We start from the raw sequence: 18737 nt of genomic DNA on the forward strand, positions 1-18737 counted from the left end.
GGTATAATAGTTTAAATTGCTCTCACTCCTACCACCAGTGAGACATACAGCCAGCAATAAATCATTTTGGAATTACAGCTCAAGATGGTCTCACTAGATACAGGGCAAATAAGAGCAACCATCTATAACTTTATTGCTAGGTGTGCTGCACAGTTTATGTAGATTTATACATGACTCAAAAAATGACAATAACTTCCTTGATGGCCACAAGTTCCAACCTATATGAACTTCAATGCAACCAGAAGTCAGTCACCTACATCACATCCCATGAAAAGTCCTGCTCACCTTTTATACCTGTCCTCACCAACCTCAAGGAGCTTTCCATTCCTCAATGAGTCAACTTCAAAACTTCATTTATAAATCCATCTTAAGGCAACCCTTTGTCCCAACTCTGCAACCTCTTCTTCCAGCCTAATATCCCTGTCCACATCCTTTTGTCTTCCATCTTCATCTACAATTCATTCCATTTTCCCTATACTCCACAACTAATAGTAGTGCCTTAATATTTTCTCTCTCACTCTGATTCTAAGTCTAAGTCTTTCTGCTTTGCTGTACCTCTCCTCACCTTCAAAAGATTCTTTAAAGATTCTGTCCCAACCCTGCCTTGGATTAGTCTCCAACTATGAAGTCCCTTGCTACATTAAATGCACTCTGTAAAGCAGCTCAGATCCTGAGAGTCCAGTCTGCACATACCAATTCCTCACACTTACATTATTAAATAATTTCCATAGAATGGCTGCAGACCATCAGGTTTCCTAGCGGTGTACAAAAAACATACTTGACAATATTAGCTCCAGGACTTAGCTCCAGACACCAGGATTTCAGACTTAAGATGCATCTTTACATGTGAGGAGTAATTGTTGAAATCTTACTGACAAATCAAATTGTATTATAATATGGATAAAACTGATCACAATATAAGATAATGTACTACAATATGCTGGAAAGGTACCAATCCCATTTCTTCTCCTACCACACAAGTTATTAAATCACAATGTCTTCCAGGGCACAAATATCCCACTTTCACCAAGAGCAAGACATCAATAATAGCAGAAAAAAAGCAGGAAGAAAAATGCTGTTAGATGCAAATATTAAGCAGATCATTTACTTGAATTGCTTCAGCCTTGTAATGCGTCATCTCAAGGTTCGACTGGAGCAGAAATTGTGTTAGCATCCAGCACGCTACAGGATGACAGAAGTATAAAAAAGTAGTTACATTTTCATTAACAGCATACTGCCTCCAACCACCCTCAAACTGCCTCCATCCACTCAAATACCTCACCTATAGTTATTCTCAATAAGTGAGCCTAAAAAGAGACAGTTTGTCCAGAAGGGTGATCTAAGCCAAACTTGTTCTTGACTGTCCATAATGCACACTTTCCAGCAGCAACAGCAACAAATTGCGAGAAGTCTATTAGACATTAAAATTACACTAGCTATATAATCTGTTACTGGCGATAAAAGCAATTAGAGAAACTGAACTACAACTACAGGAGGCCTATGGGGAGGGCACCAGCCCAGGTCAAAGAAACAAGATTTATCATGGTTCCTGCTACTGATGGCCATCTGATGTTCCATGGAAACGGATGTGTGCGTGCATCAGCAAAGGACAGGGTTATACTCCAGCAGCATGCACCACTGTTGATGAGCACATGTTATCTAGGTGAACACTGTCTAGATGAACACATGAATAATGGTCACTTGGACAAGGTTCAGCATGATATTCAGTCTCTTATGATACCATGCCACAGACAGAGGTCAACATCCTGAAGATAACTGGGGACAGGAATAAAACAGAATATTGGCTGGAACATAATTTTCAATAGCACATTAAATACTTCTTGGGACAACACCTTGATTTAAACTGATTTACTTCTTCCATTACTGAAGACACCAACTGGCATCATCTCCTCGTTCAGAAATACCCTGACAGAGATACCAACTCTTAGTTGCTGTATAATCCCTGAATGATCATTATTACTTTTCTTATAATTTATACCTCTAAGGTAAGCAATGTAAAAAAAAGTTTGTTTCACGATAATCCCCTCCTTTAAAAACAACGTACCTTGAAGCTATCTTCTCAAACTTTGGCTTGGAAGTCAGTGCATGCAAGGTGATCTTTCTTTTTAAGAGGACAGTAATTTTATGTGTAATAGGGAGGTGAGGATATTTGCCTTCAACATGTCCCATGCCGAAACATTAGTCATTATTGCATCAGCTTCTTCAATGAACAAACAACTCTGGTGACATCAGCAAACAGGGCTTGCACACTGCATCATCATATCTTCAAACATTAAGTCAATTGCTAGGCTGATGGGGAGAGGAAAGGTAATGCCCAATCTAACCTTGCCCCATCAAGGCAGTGTTATTGCATTGATTATATCTAATCTTAAATATTTGCGTAACAAAGTCGAGTTACTGCAACAAGAATGGTTTTGCCATGACTTTGTCCTGCAATGTAGCCTGGTCAAATCAAAATAGAGGTTTTACAGTATTTAATACTTATAGATGTAACAACTTAAAACTTATGTCAGGTCATATCTTCCTTTCTTAAAAAGGTTCCCACAACTAATGGAACAGCAAGAAGAGTAGACACAGGACAGAAATTAAAACAGAAAATGCTGAAATGCAATATGGGCCAAACAACATCTGAAGAAGATCAAATACCAATCCTGATGTCTCAAATATATACCCTCAACACACACCAAAACTTAAGCCATAAAGCAATAAGGAACTAACTCAATTTGCCATCTTATATTTAAATTCATTTACATACATGTCACACATCTGTTCACGTAGGCATCCATTGAAGGCAATTAATAAAGGCTTGAACAGGAACCAAGGGAAGGATCAGCAACATACCAATAAATTCGCAGACCCTTTCCAACAGTTATAGTTCAGCTTTTGTCAACCTACTGGTAAAGGCATTGTCAGTCCAGCCGATTAAAGTTAATTTCATTCCACTGATTCGTGAAAACAATTTCCAGATCAAAATGGTTTAGGAAGTGAACACATCATCTGTTGTGGTACTGAGCCAGAAACACAAGATTCAATTGCAAGTCTACATGGGGTTAGCTTATCTTTCCGCTTGGCATTTGAAATGCAATAATTAATTTACTGCCCAGGGCAAGGTGGCAAGAGTTTAAATAGTCAGGACTGTTATCAGTCACAAGTGGCCTGGAGAGTGCGGCTGGCCCTCACTGAAGTATAACTTCAGAAGAGATGGAAACTTTTTCTATGTTTTCTAAATATCTGAAAAAAGTGTGCAGGGGATGTGGGGAGAGGCAGTATGTGAAAGCAATGCAGCAAGCACAGGGATGGGCCGAATGGCCATCTTCGCTCTAACTGTTCTAACGAATAATAAAATGGAAAGTTCACAATAAACCCTATCCAACATGAAGTAACTGTGCTACCCATCTCATCCACAATGTTGGGAGGCAGGGGAAACAAAAGTTTGAAATCATCACCACATTCAATAGACCTTTCAATGAGCAGCTCCACTCCTACCTCTTCGACCTTCCAGTGCGTAGAAGACCCTACAATTCAGGGGGCGGTCCTGGACTTAATTTTAGGGAATGAAACCAGGCAAGTGATAGAGGTGTCAGTGGGGGAGCATTTTGCAGATAACGATCATAGCTCCGTTAGATTCAAGGTCATTATGGAAAAGGACAAGGATGGGCCAGAAATCAGAGTTCCAAATTGGGGGAAGGCCGATTTTAATAAGTTCAGATATGGTTTGGCCAAAGTGGGCTGGGAGCAGCTACTTTTAGCTAAATCTACATCAGAGCAGTGGGACTCATTCAAGGACGAAATAGGGAAGAGTACAGGGCCAACCATATTCCAATAAAGACAAAGGGCGGGACCAACAAATCCAGGGAACCCTGGACATCGACGGATATACAGGATTGGATAAAGAGAAAAAGGGAGGCTAATGGCAGATACCGAGGGCTCAAAACAAGCGGAAGCCCTAGAAGAGTATAGAATGTGTAGGGGGGGGAACTTAAAAAGGAAATTAGGAGAGCAAAAAGGGAGCATTAAAAAACATTGGCAGGTTAAAATAAAGGAAAATCCAAAGTTGTTTTACAAGTACATTAAGAGTAAGAGGATAACTAGGGAAAGAATAGGGCCCATCAAGGACCATAGTGGTAATATGAGTGTGGAGCCAGAAGATGTAGGTAGGGTTCTAAATGAATACTTTGGTGTCAGTGTTCACAAGTGAGAGGGATGACATGGGTATGGAAATCAGGCAGCAGAAGGGCTGATATAATTAAAGAAATTAGCATAGAAAGGGAGGAGGTTCTAAGTGGTCCGGCAGGCTTAAAAGTAGATAAATCTCCAGGCCCGGATGAAATGTATCCCAGGCTGTTGAATGAGGTAAGAGAAGAGATAGCAGGGGCACTGGCAATAATTTTCAATACCTCTCTGACCACAGGAGAGGTGCCAGTGGACTGGAGGGCAGCCAATGTGGTACCGTTATTCAAGAAGGGAGGAAGGGGTAAACCAGGGAACTACAGACCAGTCTAATCTCGTTTGTGGGGAAACTATTGGAAGCAATTCTGAGGGACAGAATTAATCTACACTTGGAGAGGCAGGGATTAATCAAGGACAGTCAGCATAGCTTTGTTAAGGGGAGGTCATGTCTGACCAATCTGATTGAATTTTTTGAAGAGGTGACCAGGTGTGTAGATGAGAGCAATCAATTTGAGGTAGTCTACTTGGACTTCAGCAAGGCTTTTGATAAGGTCCCACGTGGGAGACTGATAACAAAGGTAAGAACTCATGGGATCCAAGGCAATTTGGCAAATTGGATCCAGAATTGGCTGAGTGGCAGGAAGCAGAGGGTGATGGTCAAGTAGTACTTTTGTGACTGGATACCATGAGGTTCCACAGGGATCCGTGTTGGGTCCCTTGCTGTTTGTGGTATATATAAACGATTTAGACTTGAATATATAAACGATTTAGACTTGAATGTAGGAGGATTGATCAGTAAGTTCACAGATGACACGAAAATTGGTGAGGTGGTAAATAGTGAGGAGGATAGCCTTACATTACAGGAGGATATAGATGGGCTAGTCAGATGGGCTGATCAGTGGCAAATGGAATTTAATCAGGATAAGCATTAGGTGATGTACTTGGACAGGACAAACAAGGCACAGGAATATACGATGAATGGTAGGACTCTGGGAAGAAGCAAGGATCAGAGGAACCTTGGTGTGCATGTCCACCAGTCCCTTAAGGTAGCGGGACAGGTAGATAAGGTGGTTAAGGCATATGGTTTACTTGCCTTTATTAGCTGAGGCATAGACTATAACAGGTAAGTTATGCTGGAACTGTATAAAACGCTGATTAGGCCACAGCTAGAGTATTGCGTGCAGTTCTGGAATGCACATAATAGGAAGGATGTGATTGCACTAGAGAGAGTGCAGAGATTTACCAGGATGTTGCCTGGGCTGGAGAGTTTTAGTTATGAGGAGAGATTGGATAGACTGGGTTATTTTCCCTGGAGCAGAGGAGATTGAGGGGGGACATCATTGAGGTGTATAAAATTATGAGGGGCATAGATAGGGTGGACAGGAAGGAACTTTTCCCCTTGGTGGAGGGATCAATAAGCAGGGGGCATAGATTTAAGGTAAGGAGCAGGAGGTTTAGAGGAGATGTGAGGAAGAATTTTTTCACCCAGATGATTAGGGGAATCTAGAACTCCCTGCCTGAATGGGTGGTAGAGGTAGAAATCCTCATAACATTTAAGGAGGATTTGGATGTGCACTTGCGATGCCATGGCATACAGGACTATGGGCCTAATGCTGGAAAATGGGATTAGAATAGTTAGGTACTTGTTTGACCGGCGCAGACTCAATGGGCCGAAGGGCCTTTTTCTGGACTCTGACTCTGCAAAATTAAAACTATGGAGCCCTACAACTTCTCTGCATTCGTTTAAATTAGCAGCTGCTATTCAATATTTGATAATTATTTTAATACAATTCAGTCAAACCAGATCCAATAATAATCTATTCTCTAACGACAGAGAAATCCCAATGTGTCAAATTCCAGGGAGTCTGCCGAGAAATGTGTGTTGTGAGGAGCTTCACGATAGCCGAGGAGGCTCCATTCCCACATGACTGTCTATATGTAACCCGATCTGTCTACAAACACAATCTCTGTCAACAACAACAGATTCATATGCCAAATGAAAACACAATAAAGCAGTAAATGTGAGAGTCTTTATTCAATTCACTCACACTTTACAATGGCCTGTCCTTGTAAAATGCCAGAGCTTTGCATTGAAGAATGTCGGGAATTAGCTTGGAAAAACTGATTTTTTTTCTGCTCAGGTGAGTGGGTGAGCATTCATTAGGCCCTTCAGGGTCAATCACCACCTCAGGCTCCTGAACTGGAGAACGTACCACATCTACAATTGCATCATCTGTTGGTTCCATCATGCAATGTACAGCACCGTCCACCTCCACGGTCGACTCTACTGGAATTTCCATGCCAACCTCCCACAGGCGAGCCAAAAGTGCCTCCGCCTGCTCCTCGTTCTTGATGTCTTGTGCAGTCATAGCCTGTTTGAACACTTTGAATTTTCTCACAGGTTTAGCCATACTCTCAGGTTTTACATATCCTTTCACAGGCAGATCTCAATGTCAAATGATGGCTTGCCCAGTGTTCCATGATTTCACACTCTTATGTGATCTAACTCTGCTCTGATTAGTTGGCACAGTCATTTTGCTAATTCCTTCTTGGGATGTTGGCATCGCTGGCTAGGCCAGCGATTATTGCCCTTGTTCAGAGTGCATTTTTAAGAATCAACCACATTGCTGGGTCTGGAGTCACATGTGGGCCAGACCAGGTAAGGGTGGCAGATTTCCTTCCCTAAAGGATATTAGTGAACCACATGGGTCAGACAAGTTTAGCTAATCCGAACCTGTGACCAGTATGGAATTCTGGCTTATCGCAGGCATCGTTCCTTGGGGTTTGCCATTCTGCTGGCAGGAATGGTCGACGACTTGGACATAACCAGAATTGCGTGTCATTCGATTTGACCCATGATTTGGCCCATCGTGATTTGGCTATCTCATTTCATTCTCTTAAAAGTGTGACTAGTTCTGGGATTGTGATCGCTCAGCCAAACAGTCAGCCGCACGACACAGTCTAAACATTAAGCATCTGCCAAAACCAAGGTGGAGGGGCATTATAACCAAACCCAAACCTCATTTACCTCATGTCCACATCTGCTCACTTTCCAGCAGGACTCTCAGATTCACAAGCAGTAGCGAGAACAGAGGGGAATTTCCTGAGCCCAAGGATGCTGAAACTCTTTGCAGCACCCCTTCATTATCCGGTACAGAGCAGGAATGGAGCCTATTATGCATCTTGGTCAGTGTGCTACACTGTCCAGCTACTGAAACATCAGATCCTAAAATTAATAGCTGAAGATGCATAAATTAGTGTTCCAGATTCAAATAGATGAATTGGTAGAAGATAACTTTTAAGATAATAAAATCTATTTTCCACACACACTGATAACGGGGAAAAAAAATCTACACTCTAATTTACTTCTTGCCTATCCAAACAATAAAACACTGCTGCAGTAGAGCAATTACTGCTCACTCATGGAGAAACTTTCCAAGTATAAATCTTGCATTCATTTACCAATAACTTCCAAGACACATACATTACAGATCAATGAAAATGCTGTCTCTCTCATAAAACACTCAATTAATCTGTCTGCTCTTAATAAACTACAATTAATCAAAGCGCTGATTTTAACCAGGGGAGGGGAAGGAGAGCAGGGTTTAGAATTTTTAAATGCACCTCTCGTCACCTTGTCCATAAAAGATTTGAAATATGTGAGTCTATTATATCTCTGTTTTTAAAATAAAATGACTTGTTATGCAAGCCATTTTGCCTTTAAGAAAACCCGACAAGCAGCTTTGAGACAATTGGCACTACATCCATATTGGTGGTGCAGTGATTAGTGGACCACCATTCAGGAGGACACACCAAAGAGCTCCTTGCTCCTCTTCAAATAGTGTCTTCGATGTCAGTGCTGACAGGGAGTGGTTACTATAACAATGGTTAAGCACCAGACCTGTGAAACTTTGTGTGTTTTTGACTATATATGGATATACTGATGATTATGGATACAAAGTTCGCTGATTGACAGGAAACAGTAGTGGTGAACGACTTTTTCAGATTGGAAGAATAAACACTGAGGTTCCCCAGGGTCAGTGTTAGGACCACCGCTTTTCTTGATCTATATTAACAACCTAGACTTAGGTACACAGGGCACAATTTCAAAAATTGTAGGTGCCACAAAACTTGGAAGTATTGTGAACAAGTGATAAACTTCAAGAGAGCTCAAGATAGGTTGGCAGAGGGCGGGCAAGTCACAGATGAAATTTAATGCACAAAAGTGTGAAAGGATTTATTTTGGTAGGAAGAACGAGGATAAGCAATATAAAATAAAGGGTACAACTCGAAAGGGGTGAAGGAACAAACAGGTCTGGGGTCATATGTGCACAAAGTGGCAAGGCAGGTGGAGAAAGTGGTTAATAAAGAATATGGGATCCTGGGCTTTAAAAATAGCAGCATAGAGTACAAAAGCAAGGGTGTTATGATGAGCCAGTATAAAATACTGCTATGGACTCGAATGGAGTATTACCTAATTCTGGCCAACACACTTTAAGAAAGATGTGCAGGCAGGAGAGAGGATGCAGAAAAGATTCATGAGAATGATTCCAGGAATGAGAAACTTCAGTTACGTAGGTAGATTGGAAAAGCTGAGGTTGTTCTCCTTCGACAAATGAAGTTGAAAGACGATCAAAATCATGAGGGCTCTGGACAGGGCAGAAAAGATAGAGAACCAGAGGGCAAAGAATTAAATGTGATCGGCAAATGCAACTGTGACATGAGGAATAACCTTTTTATGCAAGGTATCGTTAGGATCTTGAATGCTCTAACTGATTGTAGGCAGGTTCAATTCTCTTGAGGCTTGGCCTAAATAGCCAAGTGGTTATGGTACTGGGTTTGTAACCCCCAGCTCAAGAGTTCAAATCTCACAATGACAAACTATGAGCTTGGCCTAAATAGCCAAGTGGTTATGGTACTGGGTTTGTAACCCCCAGATCAAGAGTTCAAATCTCACAATGGCAAACTATGAAACAATGTAACTTCATCTGAAACAGATGGAAACAGGTTTACTCAAAAGAGTATCAAGAGTTCAAATCTCACAATGGCAAACTATGGAACAATGTGACTTCATCTGAAACAGATGGAAACAGGTTTGTACTCGAAAGAGTATCAAGAGTTCAATTCTCTTGAAAGTCTCAATTGGATAATTATCTGAAGCAAAACAATTTGCAAGGCTCTGCAGAAAAGGCAGGGGAGAGAGATTAGGTGAGTTGCTATTTTTAATTCGTTCACAGGATGCAGGTCAGTGGTGAGCTGCCTTCTTGAACCACTGCTGTCCGTGTGGTGCAGGTACATGCATAATACTGTTAGGAAGGAAGTTCCAGGATTTTGACCCAGCAATAGTGAAGGAACACCGACATAGTCCCAGGTCAGGATGATGTGTGGCTTGGAGGGGAACTTGCAGGTGGTGGTGTTCCCATGCATCTCCTGCCCTTGTTCTTCTAGGTAGTAGAGGTTGTGCGCTTGGATGCTGCGCCTAAGGAGTCTTGGCGAGTTCCTTCAGTGCAGCTTGTAGATGGTGTATACTGCTGCCACTGTGCATTGGTGGTGATGGTGGAAGTGAATGGTGTGGATCGAGTGCCAATCAAGCAGGCTGATTTGTCCTGGATGGTGTCGAGCTTCTTGAGTGTTATTGGAGCTGCACTCATCCAGGCAAGTGGAGAGTATTCCATCACGCTCGTGACTTGTGCCTTGTAGATGGTGGACAGGCTTTGGGAGTCATGGGGTGAGTTAGTCGCCACAGAATTCCGAGCCTCTGACTTGCACTAACCACAATATTTATATGGCTGGTCCAATTCAATTTCTGCTCAATATAAACGCTAAGATGTTGATAGTGGGGGACTCAGCAATGGTCATGCCATTGAAGTTAAATGAAAATGGTTATATTCTCTCTTGTTGGAGATGGTCATTACCTGGCACTTGTGTGGCATGAACGTTCCTTGCCAGTTATCCGCCCAAGTCTGAATGTTGTCCAGATGTTGCTGTTCATGGACACGGATTGCTTCAGTGTCTGAGGAGTCATGAATGGTGAACATTGTGCAATCAGCAAACACCCCCATTTCTAACCTCGTGAAGAAGGGAAGGTCACTGATGGAACAGCTGAAGATGGTTGGACCTAGGGCACTACCCTTGAGGAACTTCTGCAGCTATGTCCTGGGACAAAAGGATAGATTGAAGAAGCTGGGCGTTCTCCTCCTTGGACCAAAGAAGACTAAAGGGAGATTTGTTAGCAGTGTTTTGACAGATTTGGATAAGGCAGACAAAAAAACTGTTCCCATTCGCTGATGGTATAAGGATAAGGGAACATAGATTTGAGGTTTCAGGCAAGTGATGCAGGAGGAATGCGAGGAAGAACTCATTCACGCAGCAAATGGTAATTACCTGGAACTCGGTTCCTATGAGGGTGGTGGAAGCAGAAATGATCAATGGATTCAAAAGGAAATTGGATGAGTTCTTGAGGGAAATAAATCTGCAGGACTATAGTGATAGAGTAGGGGAATGGGACTGACTGGATTGCTCCATGGGGAGCCAGCAGGGACTCAATGGGCCAACTGACCTCCCGCTTTGTAAATGACACTGATTCTTATGACTGACCTCCAAACAACCACAACCATCTTGCTTTGTGCTAGGTATGACTCCAACCAGTGGAGAGTTTTCCCCCTGATTCCCATTGACTCCAGTTTTGGTGCGGCTCCATGATGCCACACTCGGTCAAATACTGCCTTGATGTCAAGGGCAGTCACCTTCACCTTTGGAGTTCAGCTCTTTTGTCCATGCTTGGATCAAGGCTGTAATGAGGTCAGGAGCCAGGTGGCCCTGGCAGAACCCATACTGAGCGTCAGTGAGCAGGATATTGTTGAGTACACTGACAGCATTGTCAACAGCCCCTTCCATCACTCTGCTGATGATCGAGAGTAGACTGATGGGGCAGTAATTGGCCACGTTGGATTTGTCCTGCTTTTTGTGGACAGGACATACCTGGGCAATTTTCCTCATTGCCGAGTAAATGCCAATTTTGGAGCTCTGCTGGAACAGCTTGGCTTGGGGCGCAGATAGTTCTGGAACACAAGTCTTCAGTACTATTGTTGAATGTTGTCAGGGTTCATAGCCTTCACAATATCCAGTGCCTTCAGCTGCTTCTTGATATCACGTGGAGTGAATTGAATTGGCTGAAGACTGGCATCTGTGATGTTGGGGGCCTCAGGTGGAAGCCAGATCATCCACTCGGTACTTCTGGTTGAAGATGTTTGCAAATCTGTAGCCTCTTGCACTGATGTGCTAGGCTCCCCCCCATCATTGAGGATGGGGATATTTGTGGGGCCTTCTCCTCCTGTTAGTTGTTTATTGGCTACCACCATTCATAACTCAATGTGGCAGAACTTAGATCTGATCCACTGGCTGTGGGGTCGCTTAGCTGTCTACTAAATGCTACTTGGCATGCAAGTTGTCCCATGTTGTAGCTTCAACAGGTTGACACCTCATGTTTAAGTATGCCTGGTGCTGCTCCTGGCATGCCCTCCTGCACTCTTTATTGTACCTTGATTCAACAGAGAGAGATCTGGCATTGACACGACAGGTCAAACAGCCTCCATCTGTGCTGTAACCATTCAATGATTAAATAGGTACTCAAATTCCCTTTTGCCTGATAACTTTCTATTCAGAAGCTGCCCTTCCTAACTCAATGCACTGTGTTGCAATCTAGTCTTGAACTTTCAAAGGGACAATCTAGAGTAGGCCTAGAGTGATATATTCATCATTTCAAAATGGTTACCAGTCCTGGGGAGGAGTGCATACATTGTTTCAACAAGTTCTCTGTTTCTGTGACAACTGCAACATGTTGTAAAACCTAGCCATTGCTATGCACCACTTCAGTTCTTAGACATCATCACTTAAGATTCCTTCCTCTTGCCACATAGTTCCCCTCCCCAGCCTGCCCCCATCAAGTCTGATTCAAGAACAAGGTCTCCAATGGATTAAATATTATAGGAATAAAAAAAGCGACTTATACATGGCACTAAGTCAGCATTTTATATAAAACTGTTTATATCAAACTGCAATTGCAAGAAGGTTGTTACTTCAGGTACATCGCCTGTGCAAACAAAGTGGCCTTTTAGTGCATCTAAGTCAATTTGAAGAAATAGCATTTGAAATTATATGGCTCCTTCCAAGGAACTCAACATCCCAAAGCACATTACAGCCATGAGAACATTGAAAGTGAATGCATTGTTGTAATGCATGAAAGGATGGACTTAACTACAAGTTTTGATAAAGCTTGGGGTTTCCAGCTATTATCTAAAAGTCTGGGGCTGGTGCTAAGATGAGAAAAACTCCATAGTGAACAGATGCAGAATAAAGTGATAATTCACAAGGTTCGGCAATATTTTTCTGGAGAGCATGGACATGTAACATTATGTACCTTTTCACCTCAGGTACACTAAGTACAAGTTTACAACACAGCAAGAAAGTTTAAAGCACTCATAAATGGTTTTACTAAATAGTTCAGGGGGAATTTCTTGCAATGTAGAGTACATTGGCATGCAGGACCAAATTCCGCACCCTGAAATTTTTGTATTTTGCAACCCAAGGTGGTAATGACAACTGCAGCCTGGGAAAAACAAAAGCTTGAATTCAACAACTGAAAACAAAACACACTTAAATCAGTCCTCCGAATGCCATTTCAATGTCAATTTCTGCTCTCTGTACTGGTCTCAAGATACAATGAAAAATCCTCAACACCCTTCCCACCAATATCTGGGTGAGATTCATGCAGGGACCAATTTCGAGGCAGTACAGTTGATACTGTCAAGGGAACTCACCACATGAATGAAGGAATTTTCTGTCTAGCAAGTTCGAAAGCGGCGGGAAGGTACAGAAAGAATCGGGGCAGGGGGGTTAAAAAAAGTTTGCAGTGTCAATTAAGGACATAAAATTCTCCAGGGGAAAGAATTAAGCTGTACAAATTCCAGCCATTACTTTGAGCACTACCCAAAAAGCCAAAGGGAGGCAAAAATGGTTTTTAAAACAATAAACATGAAGCCACAAAATTGCTTTAATGGTGCCCCACTAAGAGGTTTTGGTAAAACAGGCAGTTGCAGCCTGGTCAGCAATGAAACCAAGATTTTGAGTCTGGAACTGAATATAAAGGAGTTTATTTTTATTTAGTTTGATAGTTGGGGAAGCAGTTATGGTTCAATGTCAAGGTTAACAATCCATCTAATGGCTTTAGCTATACAGTGTGAATGGCTGCGATACCATCAGGAATGGATCTCTCAGGCAGAAGTTCAATATGATGGTCTGACTTGGTTGGCCACAGTCACAATTTGAGCTGTTCCTCATATTCCACTTGTGCAGCAAGCGGCCACATCATGAAGAAGCAATGTGCATTCACTTTGGCAAGATCACAAACCACCACCTCAAACATAATCATGCAAATATTAACAAGCAATGAATTTTCTGTTGAGAGAAATGTCACAATCTCCATTGAGACCAATAACTTGTAAAAAGATATTCAATCTTCCAACGACTGACTGAATGAATCACCCAAGATTTGAAGATTTTTACAACTAACAAATTAAAAGCAACATTAAACACTATTTTCACAGGCAGCCTATACTTTAAACTACAGAACATAACTTTCCCTTTTTACTTCCAACAAAATCAAATAACCCATGCTGTTACACATTTTGCACATTTTCTTCTGAATGGACAGTCCTTACAACAAACAATCCACAGTTGCTCCCAGCTTCCAATGGGTTCACATTTCCCCCCCCCCAAGTAGTAACTTTGAGTGACCAGACCAACTGCAGTCCTTTTCCTCTTGCTCTCTCTTTTCTGCCCAAAAGCAGGGAAACAGAAAATCTGTTCACTGTCAGCACAGCTGCCCTTCCCTTTTGTGTTACTTATTTGGACTTCCAGGAGATCCACACATTGGCAAAAATAAAAGCACATAGAATTGGAGGTAATCTTGTGACACAAATTGCGAGGCAGGAGATGAAGAGTAGGGAAAAAAAGAATTTACTCCAATTGGCTGCATGTTGTGTTCCCCAAGAATCTGCACTGGTGGCTTAGCTTTTCACCATACATCTCAACGGCTTGGATGAAAGAAGAGACTTGTATTTCCAGGTTTGCAGATGAAACCAAGTTAGGAGGCACAGTAAATTGTGCAAATGGGAACAGGCATTACAAAGTGCCAAACAGGCATTACAAAGTGCCAAACAGGCATTACAAAGTGCCAAACAGGCATTACAAAGTGCCAAACAGGCATTACAAAGTGCCAAACAGGCATTACAAAGTGCCAAACAGGCATTACAAAGTGCCAAACAGGCATTACAAAGTGCCAAACAGGCATTACAAAGTGCCAAACAGGCATTACAAAGTGCCAAACAGGCATTACAAAGTGCCAAACAGGCATTACAAAGTGCCAAACAAATTAAGTAAGAAAAACTGCAGCAGATGGATTTCAATGTGGAAAAGTGAGAGGTCACCCACTTTGGATCCTAAAGAGTCAAATTGGAATATTTTCATAATAGGGAAAGATTAGGAACTGTGGGAAGTGAAAAGGATTGAAGTGAGCTTTGGTCAGGTCTCATCATATCTCTACATTTAGTTTTGGACACTGCACCTCAATAAGGATATAATGGCCCTTGAAGAGAACTATCAGACTCAACAGAATGACATTGTGTTTATAGGGTTAAATTACAAGTTCACATCTTGTGGCTTGTATTTCAGAGTTTAGAAGGTGAAGGATCATCCAATTGCAGCCTTTAAAGGGATTTTGTAGATATAGAAAAATGATTTCCTCAGGTTGTGGAATTCAGCACGAGAGCTAGGTTATTTATCTGAAATAAAGAAGCAATTTTCTTCCCCAAAAGAATAGTGGAAATTTGAAATCCTCTTTCCTCAAAAGCCAATATTATAACCAGATAATTGAAATTTCCAAAACTGAGATTAATAGATTTTTTTTAAACTATGGAGAACAAGGAATATAGAACAAAAGCAAGTAAATGGAATTGAGATATATGTCTGACATTAAATGGTGGAACTGGCCGAATGGCCTACTCCTTTTCCTGTATTTTTTGAGAAAAAGATGTTCACTTCCACCAACTAACCGGAAACAGGGCATGTCATTGTCAAATGCAAGATTTGGATAAAGTCATCAATATCTTAAACATTAATTAGCCTTAAAAAGGACATAATTTAAATTTCAGTGGATTACATTCCAGGCTATGGAATTAGAAATCAGTGGTGACTGTATGGGTAGGAACACATGGCTGCATGAAATGGTTATTAGCACTAGTCAACTACCAGATTACAAAACTGGGATCACAAATACAGACAAGTGGATCAACATCTGCTGTGAAATTGCTATCCTAAAGCCTCATGCATGAAAAAATAGCTAACTGGGCAAAATCCTTAAGTTTTCACTGCCAATGGAAACATGCCCCAGCAAATGTCAGCTCAAGGGAAAGGGGGAATTAAAAAAAAGTTAGCGGTTACAGATATTCAGAATTCTGGTCCAAATTTCTTTTGGGAAGATACTAAATTGTTGAATCCCCTGTTCACAGACAAAGGAAATAGCATCCTGCTGAAAACTCATTAACAATTCAATTGCTACAGCTCCTGTTAGAGATCACATTTATTCACTAACAGTAAGGAAATTCAGAACTCTGTTGATGTTTCATACATATAATCTATTAAGCGGCTGAGAATATACGGATTCCAACAATTCAACTACCACCCAGTATGAAAAAGGAAATTGAAGTGATGCAAGCAATTGAATCCAATTTGTTTGGCATATTTCAAATATTTTCAAAAATCAAAGCAATTGTTAAGTATTCTTTTCAGAAATCCAAATATTTATGGCTTTCTTCTTTTAAAACAGCAAATGCTGTTGTTCAGCAAAAATAGTATTGCCACAAGGCTGAAGATAATTCGCACAAACCTTGCACAATGCGCTTATTTATTATGTACACCAGCAAGCTGATTTTTGGACATGTACTTCCCTTGACACTTCATGCCATTTTCAAACCAGGAAAGCACTTTAATGCCACTCAATAACTTGCTGTTGGGAGACAGGACTGGCCAGAAGACACTGTCTTCTGACAATAACGATGCAGCTTGGGGGTTCAGGTGGGGTGAAGGGAGGAACTGTTGGAGAATGTATAAATCCAGAGATCAGGAAAATATGTGGCAGAAGCAATGCCTTTTTAAAAATTTGTTCACGTAATATAGGCAGTATTTACTGCCGATCCGTAATTGCCCTTAAGAAGGCAGTGGTGAGCTTTCTTGAATTGTTGCAGTTCATGTGATGCAGGGCACCTACAGTGCTGTTAATGAGGGAGCTCCCACGAGATGAAGTGACCTGCCAGGGAAGGAAAAGCAATACATCTCCAAATAGGGTGGCATGTGACTTGGAGGGGAACTTGCAGATTGTTCTTCAAAGCAGTAGAGATCATAGGTTTGGAAGGTGCTGTCGAGGAAGCCTTGGCGAGCTGCTGCAACGCATCTTTTAGATGGTACACACTGCTGCTACGGTGCGTTTGTGGTGGAGGAAATTAATGTTTAGATAGTGAATGGGTGCCAATCAAGCAGGCTGCTTTGCCCTGGACAGCATCGAGCTCTGAGTTCTTGGAGCTGCAGTCATGTAGGCAAACAGAAAAGTATCAGGTTGTGTGCGTGTTTGGGACATCAGCAAAGCTCTGAATTTGCCTATAATTTTTTGTGAATATATGTAATCTGTTACAGAAGCTATGACAATTGGATTGTTGATGAGTTTGCAGCAGGATATCTATCACCTTTGTGTCCGTAAACAGGAGCCTCACTCATCAAGGCAAGCGGAGAGCATTCCATCACACTCCTGACTTGAGCCTTTTAGATGGTGGACAAGCTCTGGGAAGTCAGAAGGTGAATCACTCACAGCAGAACTCCCAACTTTGATCTGCTCTTATAACCAGTGTTTGTATGGCTGGTCCAGTTAGGTTTCCAACCATGGTGACCCCAGAATGTTGATAGTGGGGATTCAGTGACAGTAAAACTGGTGAATGTCACAAGATGCTCGTTAAGATTCTCTCTCATTGGTGATAGTCATTGCCTGGCACTATAGGCAATTGTTACTTGTCACTTATCAGCCCAAACCTGAATGTTGTCCAGATCTTGTTGCATGCTGGCACTGACTGCTTCATTATCTGAGGATGTGTTATCAACCTAGATCACAGACTGGGAGAAGCAAAACAGCTCTAGTAGTAAAAGCATCAATTTTCTGAAATATATTTGGGGTTGTTTTTTGGAACAATATATTTTAGAGTTGACAAGGAGACAGGTCACACTCAATTTGATGAGTGTGGAACCAAAATTGATTAACAATCTGACAGTAAGGGAACATCTCACAACTAGTAACTGTCATACGAAATGTCCAATCTCACTCAGTTGCAACATTCTCAACCCTTGAGCAGAAGGCACTATTTCGAAGAACAGGTGTTCTCCCAGTGTCCTAGCCAATATTTATTCCTCAAATATCACTCAACAAAATGATCTGGTCAGAGCTCCAATTTCCACCAGGCAGCAGGGGTGAAGCCAAACCAAGATAAAAGCACTTTCCTACAATAATTAATAGCTAAAACAAATAAGTTGTTTTGTAAATAGACATAAAGCAGAGAAGAAATAAAGCAAAGCCACCTAGATGGGTCATAAAGTAAATGGTCAAAAGGAGGCAAGTTAAGTGAGTGGGCAAAAATTTGGCAGATGGAGTATAATATGGGAATTTGTCCACTTTGGCAGGAAGAACAGAAAAGCAGAATATTGTTTAAAGAGAGAAATTGCAGAACTCGATGGTACAGAGGGATCTTGGTGTCCTAGTACATGAATTACAAAGCTAGTAAACGGGTTCAGCAAGTGATTAAGGTGGCAAATGGAACGTTGATGTTTATTGCAAGGGGAATGGAATATAAAAGGACTGTTTTGCTACAACTGTACAGGGCACTGGTGAGGCCACATCTGGAGTTCACATTTGATCTCATTTGAAAAAGGATATAATTGCATTAGCAGTTCAGTGAAGGTTCATTTGACTCATTCCTGGGATGAAGGGCTTATCTTATGATGAAAGATTGAACAGGTTGGGCCGATACCCACTGGAGTTTAGACGAATGAGAGGTGATCTTACTGAAACATAAAAGATCCCGAGGGGGCTTGATAGGGTGGATACTAGGCAGATGTTTCACCTAGGGGACAAAGTTCAAAAATAAGAGGTCTCCCATTTAAGACGGAGATAAGTTTTTCTTCTCAGAGGGTTGATAGTATGTGGAATTCTCTTCCCCAGAAAACAGTGGACGTGTGGTCATTGAATTAATTCAAGGCTGAGTTAGAAAGATTTTTGATAGACAAAGGAATGAAGGATTATGGGGAACAGGCAGGAAAGGAGTTAAGGCTACAGTTAGATCAGCCAACATCTTATCGAATGCATAAGAGGAGGTCCAAAGAGCCAAATGGCCTACTCCTGCTCCTAAGTCTTATATTCTTATTATCACATTCTTGAATTACTGGAGCCT

At 41.6% G+C, this 18737-nt stretch overlaps 1 protein-coding gene across 1 annotated transcript in view; it reads right to left on the reverse strand.

Annotated features, from left to right (window-relative positions):
• The window catches only part of arhgap35a (Rho GTPase activating protein 35a), a 121178-nt gene that overhangs the window by 94512 nt on the left and 7929 nt on the right, over positions 1-18737 (reverse strand). The gene's annotated exons all lie outside the window — the stretch shown is intronic.

Source organism: Carcharodon carcharias, chromosome 34 (genome assembly GCF_017639515.1).
Source record: "Carcharodon carcharias isolate sCarCar2 chromosome 34, sCarCar2.pri, whole genome shotgun sequence".
NCBI classification, from domain to species: Eukaryota; Metazoa; Chordata; class Chondrichthyes; order Lamniformes; family Lamnidae; genus Carcharodon; species Carcharodon carcharias.